The sequence below is a fragment of the Leptodactylus fuscus genome, chromosome 7, assembly GCF_031893055.1.
Source record: "Leptodactylus fuscus isolate aLepFus1 chromosome 7, aLepFus1.hap2, whole genome shotgun sequence".
NCBI classification, from domain to species: Eukaryota; Metazoa; Chordata; class Amphibia; order Anura; family Leptodactylidae; genus Leptodactylus; species Leptodactylus fuscus.
This window is the reverse complement of record NC_134271.1, coordinates 31,074,775-31,091,334: the sequence shown is the minus strand read 5'-3', so window position 1 is coordinate 31,091,334 and position 16,560 is coordinate 31,074,775. Positions and strand designations below refer to the sequence as shown.

Below are 16,560 nucleotides of genomic sequence, written 5' to 3'. Positions count from 1 at the left end.
CTCGTCACCCCTTATCAAAAGCAGTCAAAGGGGGAACCAAATAGGGTAAGGACTAGGCTGCTGATGATGAAGCCATTCAGTTACATAGAGGCAAATAGTGAAAGAGCCCTAGTGTAAGGATCCACTATATCTTCCAATGTAAACAAACCTGCCCTAGACCAAGTGCGGCCCATAGTGGTCGTCACTCCAGGACGACTGGGTTGTACAGAAAGGAAATTCTATATATTTCTTAACAATGCTTGATAGAGGAAAAAAAAAAAACTAAAAAATTCTTAGCCTCCCCGTCGGGGAATCGAACCCCGGTCTCCCGCGTGACAGGCGGGGATACTCACCACTATACTAACGAGGATTGGCACAAAGAGTCATCGAAATTAGGGTGCCAGTAGATTGTGGCAATAACTCTCAGCAGTACAATGTACAGTCCACTCTACATTATATAAACCTTCACCTAAATCTGTTCGTCTGGGCAATAGACTTATTTACACTGCACGTGTCAGTGTCCAGGTTTACATGTGCGGACATTGTTACAGTATACTGAGCAGGAAGGAGCAACCCATGGTAACCTGATCGTTTTAGCTTCTGCGCATGAGTGATATGTGGCCAATAAGTGGGCGTGTACTGGCATCTTTAACAATAGAAAATACAGAAGCACACGTAAGCCAATCCTCGTTAGTATAGTGGTAAGTATCCCCGCCTGTCACGCGGGAGACCGGGGTTCGATTCCCCGACGGGGAGGCTGAAGGTTTTTTTTTTCTCCCTTAATCTTTATACTAACAGTTGTGGTTTGCGTTCACGTATATTTGGGATGTTGGGTCTCTTTAGCCGAGTGAATTCATAATATATAAAATTGTGGGATTATACTGGATAAGAAAGCCTCTTCTTGCTTTCAGCATACACATCTTCCTATCTGATGCTAGTGTTACAATGCTAGTACTGACACAAATAAAGCTAAAAATAAAATCTGTGATTTTTTTTTTTAGCTAGGTTTTTCAATGTTGGAAAAGTATAGCTAAAAATGCAGACGGGAAAAAAAAATTCAGGTCCCACCGAGATTTGAACTCGGATCGCTGGATTCAGAGTCCAGAGTGCTAACCATTACACCATGGAACCTTACTTGCGTGATAGAGCTGTAAGTTACTCTCTCATACGATGTACACGTCCAGCCTCCCATATCATGCGAATTTTTAAGCGTATGTTGATTGTTTTCTTTTATTATCTATTTAGTAAGTCAATTCAGGCCTTAAACTGGAAATTGAAAGCACCAGACACCTGAGACTGGATGCAGCTAGAGCCACAGGTGCCCTCCCTTATAACTACATCCAGTGCCAGGGCCACAGGTTCCCTCCCTTATAACAACATCCAGTGCTGGGGGCCACAGGTGCCCTCCCCTATAACTACAATCCAGTGCTGGGGGCCACAGGTGCCCTCCCCTATAACTACAATCCAGTGCTGGGGGCCACAGGTGCCCTCCCCTATAACTACATCCAGTGTCGGGGCCACAGGTGCCCTCCCCTATAACTACATCCAGTGCCGGGGCCACAGGTTCCCTCCCTTATAACTACATCCAGTGCCGGGGCCACAGGTGCCCTTCCTTATAACTACATCCAGTGCCGGGGCCACAGGTGCCCTCCCCTGTAACTACATCCAGTGTCGGGGTCACAGGTGCCTCCCTTAACTAAAAATGCACAATTTATGCCAAATAAAGTGCAAAGAGCCTAAGGCTGAGGCCCCACAGCTTTTTTTTGTTGCGGATTTTGCTGTGATTTGTTTTTTATTCAATAGGTCATTACCTACTGAAGTTACCCCAGCAAGTAACTCTATCTACTTACCAATCCCTGTCCTGCTCACGGCCACCTCCACTTCCCCTTCTTCCCTCCAGGGGGCCCTATGTATCTTACATCACGTTGCTGGGATCGGTAAATAAGGCTGTGGGACCGCGGCAAGAGTATTTGTTGAGCGAACCCCAACAAATACTGCTATTATTATACTCTACGGTCTCTTCAGACCCAGGAGTAAAATGATCAGAGGCCCAGAGTAGGTGAGAAAACATAAAAAACAATGTTACTCACCTCTCCTGGGCTTCAGAACTAATCTCCCTGCTGTCTTCGAGTCTAGTAGTGATGTCACAGATGTCATGTGGAGACAAAAAGGGGAGAACAGCACCAAGCTGTATATGGTGACGTAAGGTAAGGTAAGTAACCAGTTAGTCAGATTGAAAGCTTCCCACCTTCTGTGGTTGTGAGAGACATGTAAGTTACGTGGGTCAGGACGGTGTTGCAAAGCATAATGCCAGCGTAACCTACGTCATTGACATCGCTGAAGAGGACTGAAAACAGCAGTGAGTCGCAGTGAAGCCCAGGAGAGGTAAGTACCACTGGTTTTTATGGGCCTCTGATCAATATATTGTGGGGTCTGAAAAGACCCCAGAGTATGATAATATTTTGTGGGTGCTGTACCCCTAAAATTTCTGTTTTTCCTGAACCCCAAATTTTTGCAGTATTTGCAACTAACAGTGTTGGCACCACAATGGGGCATTATACTGTGAGGAGGGGCCACTATTGGACATTATACTGTAAAAGAGGGTCCGCTATTGGACATTATAGTGTGTTTAAATGGAACATTAAACCAGGGGTCCTTAAACTACGGCCCGCCAAAGACATTTATCTGGCCCTCCGCATGTGTCCCGCGCGCAATCGCCTGGATCGCTCACTAACGGGGAATCCGATTCCCCGATAGTGAGCGGATCGCTGCACATACAATTGAAAGCTGTCAGTGTAGGCCGCAGTTGCACGGCCTACACTGACTGCAGAGAGTGACCTCTGCCCCGATGTATGTCTGTGTTTGTTGTACTGAGAAGCATATAATACAGTGGGGGGGAGGCGTAATGAGAAGCATATAATACAGTGGGGGGGAGGCGTAATGAGGAGCATATAATACAGTGGGGGGAGGCGTAATGAGAAGCATATAATACAGTGGGGGGGAGGCGTAATGAGGAGCATATAATACAGTGGGGGGGAGGCGTAATGAGAAGCATATAATACAGTGGGGGGGAGGCGTAATGAGGAGCATATAATACAGTGGGGGGGAGGCGTAATGAGAAGCATATAATACAGTGGGGGGGAGGCGTAATGAGGAGCATATAATACAGTGGGGGGAGGCGTAATGAGAAGCATATAATACAGTGGGGGGGAGGCGTAATGAGGAGCATATAATACAGTGGGGGGGAGGCGTAATGAGAAGCATATAATACAGTGGGGGGGAGGCGTAATGAGGAGCATATAATACAGTGGGGGGGAGGCGTAATGAGAAGCATATAATACAGTGGGGGGGAGGCGTAATGAGGAGCATATAATACAGTGGGGGGGAGGCGTAATGAGAAGCATATAATACAGTGGGGGGGAGGCGTAATGAGGAGCATATAATACAGTGGGGTGGGGGATTATACTGAGGAGCATATAATACAGTGGGGGGGAGGCGTAATGAGAAGCATATAATACAGTGGGGGGGAGGCGTAATGAGGAGCATATAATACAGTGGGGGGGAGGCGTAATGAGAAGCATATAATACAGTGGGGGGGAGGCGTAACGAGGAGCATATAATACAGTGGGGGGGAGGCGTAATGAGGAGCATATAATACAGTGGAGTGGGGGGCGTAATGAGGAGCATATAATACAGTGGGGGGGAGGCGTAATGAGGAGCATATAATACAGTGGAGTGGGGGGGCGTAATGAGGAGCATATAATACAGTGGGGGGGAGGCGTAATGAGGAGCATATAATACAGTGGGGGGGAGGCGTAATGAGGAGCATATAATACAGTGGGGGGGAGGCGTAATGAGGAGCATATAATACAGTAAGGTGGGGGGTGTACTGAGGAGCATATAATACAGTGGGGTGGGGGAGGGGGGTGATGAGGAGCATATAATACAGTGGAGTGGGGGGGCGTAATGAGGAGCATATAATACAGTGGGGGGGGGGCGTAATGAGGAGCATATAATACAGTGGGGTGGGGGGGTGTAATGAGGAGCATATAATATAGCAGGGAGTACTGAGGAACATATAATATAGTGGGGGGGGGCGTAATGAGGAGCATATAATACAGTGGGGTGGGGGATTATACTGAGGAGCATATAATACAGTGGGGGGGAGGTGTAATGAGGAGCATATAATACAGTGGGGGGGGAGGCGTAATGAGAAGCATATAATACAGTGGGGGGGAGGCGTAATGAGGAGCATATAATACAGTGGGGGGGAGGTGTAATGAGGAGCATATAATACAGTGGGGGGGGAGGCGTAATGAGAAGCATATAATACAGTGGGGGGGAGGCGTAATGAGGAGCATATAATACAGTGGGGGGGAGGCGTAATGAGAAGCATATAATACAGTGGGGGGGAGGCGTAATGAGGAGCATATAATACAGTGGGGGGGAGGCGTAATGAGGAGCATATAATACAGTGGGGGGAGGCGTAATGAGGAGCATATAATACAGTGGGGGGAGGTGTAATGAGGAGCATATAATACAGTGGAGTGGGGGGGCGTAATGAGGAGCATATAATACAGTGGGGGGGAGGCGTAATGAGAAGCATATAATACAGTGGGGGGGAGGCGTAATGAGGAGCATATAATACAGTGGGGGGGAGGCGTAATGAGAAGCATATAATACAGTGGGGGGGAGGCGTAATGAGGAGCATATACTACAGTGGGGGGGAGGCGTAATGAGGAGCATATAATACAGTGGGGGGAGGCGTAATGAGGAGCATATAATACAGTGGGGGGAGGTGTAATGAGGAGCATATAATACAGTGGAGTGGGGGGGCGTAATGAGGAGCATATAATACAGTGGGGGGGAGGTGTAATGAGAAGCATATAATACAGTGGGGGGGAGGCGTAATGAGGAGCATATAATACAGTGGGGGGGAGGCGTAATGAGGAGCATATAATACAGTAAGGTGGGGGGTGTACTGAGGAGCATATAATACAGTGGGGTGGGGGAGGGGGGTGATGAGGAGCATATAATACAGTGGAGTGGGTGGGCGTAATGAGGAGCATATAATACAGTGGGGTGGGGGGGTGTAATGAGGAGCATATAATATAGCAGGGAGTACTGAGGAACATATAATATAGTGGGGGGGGCGTAATGAGGAGCATATAATAGAGGGGGGGTAATGAGGAACATATAATACAGTGGGGTTGGGGGGCGTAATGAGGAGCATATAATACAGTGGGGTGGGGGATTATACTGAGGAGCATATAATACAGTGGGGGGGAGGTGTAATGAGGAGCATATAATACAGTGGGGGGGGGAGGCGTAATGAGAAGCATATAATACAGTGGGGGGGAGGCGTAATGAGGAGCATATAATACAGTGGGGGGGAGGTGTAATGAGGAGCATATAATACAGTGGGGGGGGAGGCGTAATGAGAAGCATATAATACAGTGGGGGGGAGGCGTAATGAGGAGCATATAATACAGTGGGGGGGAGGCGTAATGAGAAGCATATAATACAGTGGGGGGGAGGCGTAATGAGGAGCATATAATACAGTGGGGGGGAGGCGTAATGAGGAGCATATAATACAGTGGGGGGAGGCGTAATGAGGAGCATATAATACAGTGGGGGGAGGCGTAATGAGGAGCATATAATACAGTGGGGGGAGGCGTAATGAGGAGCATATAATACAGTGGGGGGAGGTGTAATGAGGAGCATATAATACAGTGGAGTGGGGGGGCGTAATGAGGAGCATATAATACAGTGGGGGGGAGGCGTAATGAGGAGCATATAATACAGTGGGGGGGAGGCGTAATGAGGAGCATATAATACAGTGGGGGGGAGGCGTAATGAGGAGCATATAATACAGTAAGGTGGGGGGTGTACTGAGGAGCATATAATACAGTGGGGTGGGGGAGGGGGGTGATGAGGAGCATATAATACAGTGGAGTGGGGGGGCGTAATGAGGAGCATATAATACAGTGGGGGGGGCGTAATGAGGAGCATATAATACAGTGGGGTGGGGAGATGTAATGAGGAGCATATAATATAGCAGGGAGTACTGAGGAACATATAATATAGTGGGGGGGGCGTAATGAGGAGCATATAATAGAGGGGGGGTAATGAGGAACATATAATACAGTGGGGTTGGGGGGCGTAATGAGGAGCATATAATACAGTGGGGTGGGGGATTATACTGAGGAGCATATAATACTGGGGGGGGGGGGGCGCTACTGTAGAGTATATAATCTTAATTTATTTTTTTTCTAACTATATTTCGGCCCTCCACTGGTTTGAGGGACAGTGAACTGGCCCCTGTTTGAAAAGTTTGAGGACCCCTGCATTAAACTGTGTGGGGGGCAGGAAAGGAGGTGCAATGCCGTGAGGGAGGGCCCAAGTCAAACGTTTACTAATCGTTCCCAGTCTTTGCTATGGTATTTACGCCCTGTCACAGGGTATACTTTTGGCATGTGTTCGGTCAGTATATGTCAAGTTTCTGTAATTCAAAACTTTATTGAAATGCACACAATATACAAAAAATAATGTCTACTGCACAATAAACATTTTTTCTATTGTGAGTCAATGTCAGGTTTACGCCTCTCTAAAGATATATGGTTGTATACTATCCTACTGGATACCAACTTTGGATACCATGTGAATTAGGCCTAAATGACTAAGCATGTTCTTGTTTTGCTGGAATTTTTTGAAATGTTTTTGTTCTAAAAAAGATAATTCACATGCATTGGTTCGCAATGAGTATAACGTGCCACAGTACACACCCCGTAGGTTACAGTTACACCCAGGTGGAGAAAATAAGGAGAGAAGACCAACAGGTAAATACCTGCGTAGTCAAAAGGATGTGTCAGAAGTGGGATTTGAACCCACGCCTCCATTCGGAGACCAGAACACCCATCCACTGGGGAAGATACTATCTTGAGTCTGGCGCCTTAGACCGCTCGGCCATCCTGACAACTGGTTCTACAGGTGGAACGTGATCTGTATTTACTGACGGCTGGATCTGCTTAGTCAACAAATACAAGCAAGTCAGAGGAAAATCCCAACTACTAATGTGTATTCCAGAGCCAATGGATACTCCATACATGTCGGATCTTCTGTGGTCTGACCTCTCCAGTCACAGGATTTGGACTCCACCATTCTCATTAGAAAAGTGGGAGGACTGTAAAAATGACCAAGTATGTATTGGTACTTACCATTTAGTTTATAAGAGAAATTCTGACACCGTCCACTAGGCTGTATAATATACTGAGACTTCCTGTTTTCTGTAGATCTTGTCGTCATACTATAAGTATTTCTCTTTGGTTTCTATGTTCCCTTATTTTCACTCTCTTGCTGTAACTTTTCTTAGGTCCGGTTCACATTTGCGCATGGGTTTCCGAATCCCTGAACGCAGATGTGAACCGGGCCTTACATGACCTATCTATGTGTCACATTATATTTGGTGCATTATTACAGGTCGGCTCCGGCTCCCCAATAAGGACCTTATTGAAGTCTTTTCAAAACCATAATAAAAATAATTGTAAACTAGAGCCAAACTAGAATATCTCCACCAAAAGGAAGAGAAACCCATCTGCAGACTGTTGGTTTGTGGTTATTGTCCCTTATTAGTGAAAGCAGGGACCTGGTGGGATAGGTGTAGAGGTCATAGGGATGCGGCATTGATCTATAGGGTGCTATCTTCCAAAAGGTGGCACTAGAGCATATTATTTCATTTTTCGTTTTGAAATCCCATACTAATAGGCATATAGATATAACAAGTCACACCGCCCTAATATTATGCACAGGACTGCCCTGACCTACTTTATGATGGCCTACACATCATATGAGGCTGGAGACTGAATAGTTTATAGAGTTTGTCCAGGCAATTATAAAAATAATAAAAAAATCATACTCACCTCTCCCCAGTGCTCTGGTCTCCTCCCAGCACGGTCCGCCACTTCTGCTCCGGCATGGTCTCTTTCTGAGTTCCGTTGAAGCCACTGATTGGTCTCAGCAGTCACGTGTGGCTTCCGGCGGATGTCATCACTGGACCGTGGCTGGGAGGCACCAAAGCACAGTGGAAAGGTATGGGGGTTCTTTTTAATTGGGTTGCACATTTTTGCCTGGACAACCCCTTTAAAGAGGACCTTTCATGTCCTCAGGCACATGCGGTTTTATATACCTCTGGAAAGCCGACAGTGCGTTGAATTCAGTGCATTGTCGGCTTTCCCACTATGTGCCTTGTATACAGTGTTTTTCAACAGAGGTCGGTGATGGATGAGTGGGGTTACAGCCCCATTTATCATCCAGTCGCCATGTTATGACCAAAACACTGTATCACCAGTCCATTGTTAAAGCGCAAGAGAGGGCTGAAAGGACAGAATGGAATTTGACCCCACTCACTTCCACTTTGACTCTGACCATTCCCATCAAATTCTCTTTGTGCCCCCACATAGTATAACAGTTAGCCTGACATAGATTGCCCCACATTATAATGACCCCCTCCAGTTTCCCACTCGGTTTAATGACCCCTTTCAGCCACAGTTGCCCCCACAGTAATAAACGAAAATTCACCCCAACCCATTCCTCTGCTGACTCTGGTCCTGGAGACTTCCTAGACCTCCATGTGCGATATAAATGACATGACTACATCGCACCTACAGCCCCCAGAGCAGAGTCCGTGGCCAAATGGTAAAGCAAGAAGCGGAGGACTCCCTGCTTCAATATTGTATTTAACTCATCTGCATCTTCTGGAAGACAGGACATACCGTTACCTTCTGCTGACTGGGACAGTGGGACAGCAGCTGGAATCCAGGACTGTCCCGCTGAATCCATAACGACTGGGAGGTACAGACGTATGGCCAGGGGCATAAATATGGGGGTATCTGTGGTAGCGGCTGCCACTGGGCCTGGGATATTAGGGAGCCCAGCGGCAGCTGCTATGGATTTCTTTTTTGTTTTTTTAATAGTCCATTACATGTTGGAGTAACTCCAGCCGGTAACAGGCCCTATTTACTTACCAATCCTGGCTCCTTGCTCACGGCCGCTAGAGCTTCTTCTTCTGCGAAGGCTGTGAGTAGGAGCCTGGATCGGTAAATGAGGCCAGGGGCCTGCGAACCCCACAAATACCGCTACCATTATACTCGGAGGTCTTTTCAGACTCCCAAGAATAATGATCAGAGGCCTAGGAGGATTGAGGGAACATAAAAAACACTGTTACCCGGCAGGCTTTCGGGCCTACTTGGTGACATCATAGATGTCACATGGGCCGGGGCTGGTGTCCTTATGCGTCGTGACGAAATCCCCAGCTCAAGTGACGTCTCTTCCATCATTGAAGATGGCCGACATCTCCGGAGAGTGCGCTGGAGCCAGGGAGAGGTAAGTAACAGTGCTTTTTATGTTTGTATCCTCCCCTGAGTCTCCCATTATTATAATCTGGGGTCGGAAAAGACCCCAGAGAACAATAATAGTTCATGGGTGGTCCACAATGGGGCACAATAGTGTGTGCAGGGGCCACTATGGAGAATAATACTACAGTGTGCATGGGCCACTATGGAGCATAATACTGTGTGCAGGGGCCACTATGGGGCATAATAGTGTGTGCAGGGGCCACTATGGGGCATAATACTGTGTGCAGGGGCCACTATGGGGCATAATAGTGTTTAGGGGCCACTATGGGGCATAATAGTGTGTGCAGGGGCCACTGTAGGGCATAATACTGTGTGTAGGGGCCACTATGGAACATAATACTGTGCGCAGGGGCAACTATGGGTTATAATAGTGTGTGCAGGAGCCACTATGGGGTATGATAGTGCGTGCAGGGGCCACTATGGGGCATAATACTGTGTGCGTGGGGGGAGGGATCAGTCGGTCGAGGTCTTTGGGAGTCTGAGAATCACAGTCCATGCGATGGCTTCATTTCTTGGATTGCTCGCGGCTCACCAGAACTGAACCCATTGCCTGATAGTGATTGATAATGGTTATTCCCTATACTATCCTATACTATTGCACCTGCAATAATTCAGGGACTCACCGCACATTGACACAACACAGTACTAAATATGGAAGATACGCAAAAGTACCACCGTACTAAACACGCCAGCAAAAAAATACCACCGATAATAATAACTCTAAAATATCATTAGCACTAGTAATATAAAGGAACCACTGCACATGTGTCATATTAAATTAAATGCTTAAATATTCTACCAGGGATTGTATTAAGAAATAATATGAGAAAAATAAATGGTATTTTATCCTTAAACAAAAAAAGAAAAAAAAAAAAAGAGATGTGTCAGAAGTGGGATTTGAACCCACGCCTCCATTCGGAGACCAGAACACCCAGTTAGGGAAGAGAAGCCTCTTGAGTCTGGCGCCTTAGACCACTCGGCCATCCTGACACCACGACGAGAAGCGCTCACTGATTGCAGATGGCTCTACTCGCTGCCTTCTATCCTTCCATGACGTCAGTACACCATTATGAGGCGGGAAAATGTCTCACGCAGCGGTTATAGCGCCCGCACTTACCTCAGGAATGTCTTGGTCATGGTTTAGCGCTCACTTCTCCAGCTATGAGTCACTTGGAGACATGGGGAACTGAAGCTTCATGTGAAAAGACTTTTTATGCCGTGCCAGCGTTCCCCGGACTAACGTAGGCTTAGGGAATGGGCACGTACGTAACAAGAGGGAAAGAATTCTGATAATGGCCGCACGTCATAGTGAGACGAGATCATATCAGAGGTGGAGGCTGTATATATGGAGGCTGTGGCTACCAGAGAGGGCTAATGGCCGCAGGTCTGTGGTTATAGCACATAGGGCACTACAGGCGTATGACCACTAGGTGGCAGTGTGCTCATATATAGATCTCCATAGCCGCTATGTGCAAGGAGCTGTTAACACTATGTCCTGGCTTTCTATGTGTTTGAATACAAACGTAGATTTGCGGCGGCATTTTTGCTGACCTAAGCCAGTCCAGGACAAGCTGTCCTGGACTGGCTTAGCGTCACCGTCTCGGCAGCCTGGCACGGAAAGCGAGCGGTGGATTGGGGAGGCATTGTGGACGCAGCGCTGCTTCAGCGGCCTCCCTTCACGCTTAGCAGAGAGCAGGTCCTTTCTGTCGTCCGCCTCTGGCGGCAAAAAAGCTAGGTTCACCCCTGCACCAGAGTGTAACAAAAACTTCTTGCAAACCCTCATTTGTGGAAAATTTGTAAAGAAAGCTGTATGGGCTACTATAGGGCATTATAGTGTGAGAAGGGGCTACTGTGAGACCTTGTACTCTATGTAGGCCACTAAGGGACATTATACTGTACGGAGGCCAATATGGGACATTATACTGTATGGAGGCCACTAAGGGACATTATACTGTACGGAGACCAATATGGGACATTTTTCCTAAAGAGAATATCCAGGGATTGCACATCTCTAGAGGGACCAGGGCGTTCCAGTGTCCTATACCACAGCCTGTTGCTTATTTCCCAGAAGCCCTGCACCCCATGTGATCGCTGAGACCAATTAGCGGCTTCAGTGGACGCGGGGTCGATGATGTCACTCACATATACAGTATGTCATGGGTCCCTCTCCAGAGAACACTGCGGCTAAACATGTGGGGTGCATGTGCCCTGAGGACTGAAGCACGGTGTGTGACTGAACTGACTGCGACAGCGGAAACCACAGCGCCAGTGAGTATATATTTTATGTTACACCTGCAAATCCTGAGGGTCTCTGGATTGGGGGTCGGTGGACTGTAAGGGCGACATGGAGGAGGATTTTGACAGCGGAATCCACGTCATTTCCTCCTCCATACAATGTTAGTCTATGGAGACTGCTAGCAGAGAAATAGAAGTGACATGACCTTTCTTCAGGTGTCTTCCGCCTGAAGAAAGCAATAGAAGTGAATGGGAAGCGTTTTTTACCACGCGTTTTTTTGCAAAAAAAAGTTGTGTGTTTTTTACCAAAAAAAAGCGCGGTAAAAAAACGCAATGCATTTTTTGCGGCCCGTTCTCTTAACGGATGGGAAAACCGCCTGGAAGCAGTTTTTACAAAAAAAACACTCCACAAAAAGCGTGCCAAGGTCAAAATAAACGCTTCCTAATTAGGAAGCATTTTTTTCTGGTGCCAAAATAAGCTGTGTGTTTTTTATGTGTGAACTAAACCTAAGTGTGACGGCGGCTGCTGCTGCACCTACAGTATAATGGCCACCCTGACCCCACTGTCTATAACGTTACTTACATCGGACTGCGTCTAGTGTTTAGTTACTAGTGTGGCAGGCAGGACGTAAGATAATATGTAAAATGACAGATTTCACGTTCAATCCAGTACACAATAACAAAAATATCAATAGAATATTAATAGTATATGTTTCAGTATAAACAAGGTGAAAACATAGTAAGGATGTTAGTGACCAGGTCATGTTATGTCAGGGCCATGAGTTGTAGCTGAAATAATGTTATCAGACATAAACCTTCTTAAAGACGTCTAGGTACTGTATATAGTCTTGGAGCCGGACGCTTTCTTTGTGCCGTTACTTTAGCATTGATTTCAATAGGGGCTGGACTGCAGTAATGGTGCCCAGACACTATACAGGGTGCATTGTCTACTACTTCCAGCTCTGTATATTGTACAGTATAGATACATTATCTGACAGCTGATCCATGAGAGGGCTGGCTGTTTCCCCTTTCCCACCAATCAGATATTTATGGCCTATCCGAAGTATAGCTTGCAGTATCGACATTATATATTATAGACACATAGAAATGTTGGATTGACAAAACTTGACATGTATGTAGTTATATATCAGATGATGTAAATGGTTGCAGGTGTGATCTGTTCTACAATGGACCTTGCTGTAAAAGGGCATAAAAGTGCTTTCCAGGCTACCCTAGGAAAAGGCTACCAGAGGCTACTTTTGGGTAGTGTATGCCATTTGACAGGCCACATGATTGGTCTGAGAGAAGCAGGATGGGCTCTATTGCATATAACAGGGCACTAGAGTCTCCGGCCATTTGTGGAGTGTTTCCAAGTAACTTCTCCTTTCTCTCTAATATTATAATCCCTTACACTAGGTTCACACTAGCGCTCGGCTTTCCATTCTTCGGGTCTTCTTGGGACGTCAAAGACAGTGAGAATTTTATGAACAAGAAGACAGCCGCCCGGACCACCCTGGGTGGATACCGCAGCATCAGGAACAGGTGAATATGTTTTTTTTGTGTTTGTATCTTGCTTTGTTTTTTTGTTATATTTTTGTAGCACACCTGAATAAATGAATCTGCCTATTACCTGAGCAGGTAAAGCAAATTTTTATGCAACTGGTTTTCACCATGTGATGTAGTCGTGGCCGAGTGGTTAAGGCGATGGACTTGAAATCCATTGGGGTTTCCCCGCGCAGGTTCGAATCCTGCCGACTACGTTCGCCTTTTATGGATAAGGTTGATCCCTTATCAAAAACAAATCTAAGGGAACCAATCTGAGTTTTTATGGCATATGTTTTACCGTGTTACCAAGTTCCACCAAGTTCAAATATTGCAAACCGTATCAATAAATTTCATTAGGTAGAATAAAGGTCATAAATCTAAGTTGCGTACATGTGCCTCTTCATTAGTATATTATTTTTGTCTATGTGTCCCTGTAGGTGTGACAACCTTGAATGTCTCTGCTGTTCTTAGATACCCACCATATATCTTACTTCTCAAAGTCTGCTTTGGTCCCTTGCTGCAGGTGTAACCTTCTCATGGATTAGCTGCTGAGATTACATAATATAATTTCATTCTTTATAATCTGCCCCTTTTTTTGGAAACACTTTTCGGAGGTGCACCTTTTTATTTTAGACTAGTTTTACTGTGGTGCTTATTTATGATGTTGGCCGCACCTCCTTGTTAAATGTTGTGCATGTTAGGGCGAGTTAACACCTGCGCCCGGTCTCCGCTTTGTGGGTTTCCGTCTTCTGCCCGGGAAACTGGACAGGAGATAGAAGCCTGGCGGTCAGTGTCCGCCCGTCTTCTGGCCTCCTTTTCTAAGGCCTTTCTAACCTGTTGGACTCTTTTACGCTGCCCATGGACTGGAGCGCATTTGCGCCTTTTTTTTTTTTTTTGGCCCCTTTTTTCAAAAAGGCGCAAAACATATAAACTGCATAAAAAGGTTTTCCCTTTAGGTCGCACCCCCCTTTTCTCGCCAATAAAGCAAAAGTGATGAGGGCACGGAAAAGAAGTGCAAATGCTTCATAAATGAAGTGTAGGTCAGATAAAGACCTCATAAAGGTGCAATTAGCTTAAAGGGGTATTCCCATGTCCCTTGCTCACCAGTCTTCGCTGCTGCCAAGACTTCTTTATTCCTGGTTTTCGACGTCAATTGGTGGGCGGGGTTTCATATGCAAAGCCACACTGTCCGACTACCTTCCAGTTTAGCTCTGCCTCCAAATTAGCGTGTAGCTCTGCCTGCGACACAGCGTGATCCTATGGGAAGATTAGGGCCTGTGATGTCATCAAAGGTCCTATCACACTTGGATTTAGCTTGTTCTATATAGAGTTGGCTAAATCCTAGTGGGCTAAGGGACCAGGTCCTTCTGCTCACTAGATTTTAGCCTGCTCTATATAAGAAAGCTAAATCCTAGTGAGCAGAGGGACCAGGTCCCACTAGGATTTAGGCTGTTTTATATAAGAAAGCAGCACTCTTTTCCCCCCTCCTTTATCTGAGAGCAGGAAGCTAGGTCACGTGTGGTGCAGACACAGAAACAGCTACAGACACAGGCTTGTTACCGTGCACTTAGCCCCTCCTCCTTCCCCCCTGAGAGCAGGCAGCTACATCACTTGGGAAATGAGAAGATAATCCCAAGGGCCATAGAAACGCAGTGTCAACAATGAAGTGAATAAATTAAGATAGTGGACAAACAAAGCAGTTTTGCTGAAGCAGAGTATTTAGGAAAATTCTTAAATCCACATTAACAAGCAGTATAGATAGGATCCTTGTGATGGGACAACCCCTTTAATAAATGTGCCCGTTATGTCAGTATCTAAACACTAGAACAGCGCGGTCTCATTTAGGCTTACTGAGGTTGCTTCAGGGGATTTTCTTAAGGATTTGTGCAAATAAGCAAGTGAGTAAGGCTGGGGCTATATGGCAAGTTTGTTTGAGACTCCCATAACGCAACCAAAAATCGTTTTATTGACCTGAATTAACATAGGGGAATGGGGTCACATTGGAACTCAAAAGTCATATAAATAAAATGTATCAGTACTTCATTAGAGTTGTAATGTGACCCCATTCAATTACATCCTTTTCCAGGGCACAATGGATGTTTGATAAATGTCCCCGCACTACTCCACCCTATTCCCCTCACCCAATTACAATGAACTCTACCTTTCGTTCATAAAATCGCCCTCCCGTGTTCAGACTACCCAGCTCCTTCAGTCGAGTGGCCAACTATATATTGGATAAAGTAAAACCCTGTAAGGAGGTGAAGGGTTATCCTAAATCCTGCTGTCTCAGACTGGCTAACACCCCATTTGTACCAGTATTTATTCGGTGTTATACTTGTTTGGTGACCTTTTCCAGGTCTGTGTAACCGTTTGCAGTGCAAAGTGTTTGGATTATGTTTCCATTGCCAGTGTAACAGGTTATGGTAAAATGTTGGTTACATCTAGGCGTTGTATCATGAAGGATGTTTTTGGAGACGCCCTATGGTGCGTCCTTGTCCTGACTGTAGCATGACACCTGACTTACACCAGGATGAAGGGGTGCTGTATAAAGTGCAGCCACTGCATCACAGTTTGTTGGAAGCCTAATCTGTGAGTATGGCCGGTAATGTCACATGTGTGAACAGGACTGATACCCTTTGGCTCATACAAGGGTGTCGGGTGCTCAGGGTTGTTATCTATGTGCCTGTATCTTGCATGAACTTATTATCTGCCTACAGATACAGATCAGTATTAGGGCCCCTTCACACAGAGTTTATGCTCCGCATAAAGCCAGCTTTACACGCGCTCCCATTGAAGTGAATGGGATGTGTTTTGAAGCGCTCGTGTATACGTGTCCTACTGAGCGGTGCGTAAACTCCGTGTGAAGGAGCCCTTAAAGAGTGTCTGATAGTTTCCTTTTTGACACTGCACGATAACACAAGACAGCCAGTACTGCGCGGGGTGTAAAAATTTGCCAAAATACTGGAGATCAATAGAGGGACCAGCAGGCAAATAATCATTTAATCTTAAAGTTTTCATTTGTAGTCGGTAACTTTTTTCTGACTCCAGTTCTAGACAAATTGGTTACAACTGTGACCTCCACGACTCCAACTCCACAGTCCTGACTTCTTTATATGGAGGACTAGGCACTAGGGGCTGAACATTGGAGAATGCCCAGTAATTGTGGATTTACGACCCACTACAACCAAGTATGTTACAGGTCCATACAGAAGATGTTGGCGGGGAAGGAACTACTTGTGCGTGTCCTTGATTGTGCCTGGCTGATAATATTGGTATGGCTACAGGTGATATGACATGTCTTTAGGTAAAAACCTGAAGTATACCTGTGTCAAGGGTCCATGTGGTTGATGGTTGGGAGCATTGGAGTGAGTTGCAGAGCAATGTCCAT

At 46.2% G+C, this 16,560-nt stretch overlaps 6 non-coding genes across 6 annotated transcripts; 2 read left to right on the top strand and 4 right to left on the bottom strand.

The window, feature by feature from the left end:
• Positions 1 to 277: 277 nt before the first annotated feature.
• Positions 278 to 349, bottom strand: TRNAD-GUC (transfer RNA aspartic acid (anticodon GUC)). Its single transcript has one exon. It is a non-coding gene; the product is annotated as a tRNA-Asp (tRNA).
• A 314-nt stretch (positions 350 to 663) lies between these two features.
• TRNAD-GUC (transfer RNA aspartic acid (anticodon GUC)) lies at positions 664 to 735 on the top strand. Its single transcript has one exon. It is a non-coding gene; the product is annotated as a tRNA-Asp (tRNA).
• A 303-nt stretch (positions 736 to 1,038) lies between these two features.
• On the bottom strand, positions 1,039 to 1,110 carry TRNAQ-CUG (transfer RNA glutamine (anticodon CUG)). The gene has a single exon. It is a non-coding gene; the product is annotated as a tRNA-Gln (tRNA).
• A 5,735-nt stretch (positions 1,111 to 6,845) lies between these two features.
• TRNAL-CAA (transfer RNA leucine (anticodon CAA)) lies at positions 6,846 to 6,955 on the bottom strand. The gene is made up of 2 exons: positions 6,918 to 6,955; positions 6,846 to 6,891 (listed from the first exon to the last, which is right to left on the bottom strand). It is a non-coding gene; the product is annotated as a tRNA-Leu (tRNA).
• A 3,319-nt stretch (positions 6,956 to 10,274) lies between these two features.
• Positions 10,275 to 10,382, bottom strand: TRNAL-CAA (transfer RNA leucine (anticodon CAA)). Its single transcript has 2 exons — positions 10,345 to 10,382; positions 10,275 to 10,320 (listed from the first exon to the last, which is right to left on the bottom strand). It is a non-coding gene; the product is annotated as a tRNA-Leu (tRNA).
• A 2,923-nt stretch (positions 10,383 to 13,305) lies between these two features.
• On the top strand, positions 13,306 to 13,387 carry TRNAS-UGA (transfer RNA serine (anticodon UGA)). The gene has a single exon. It is a non-coding gene; the product is annotated as a tRNA-Ser (tRNA).
• The last annotated feature ends 3,173 nt before the right edge of the window (positions 13,388 to 16,560 follow it).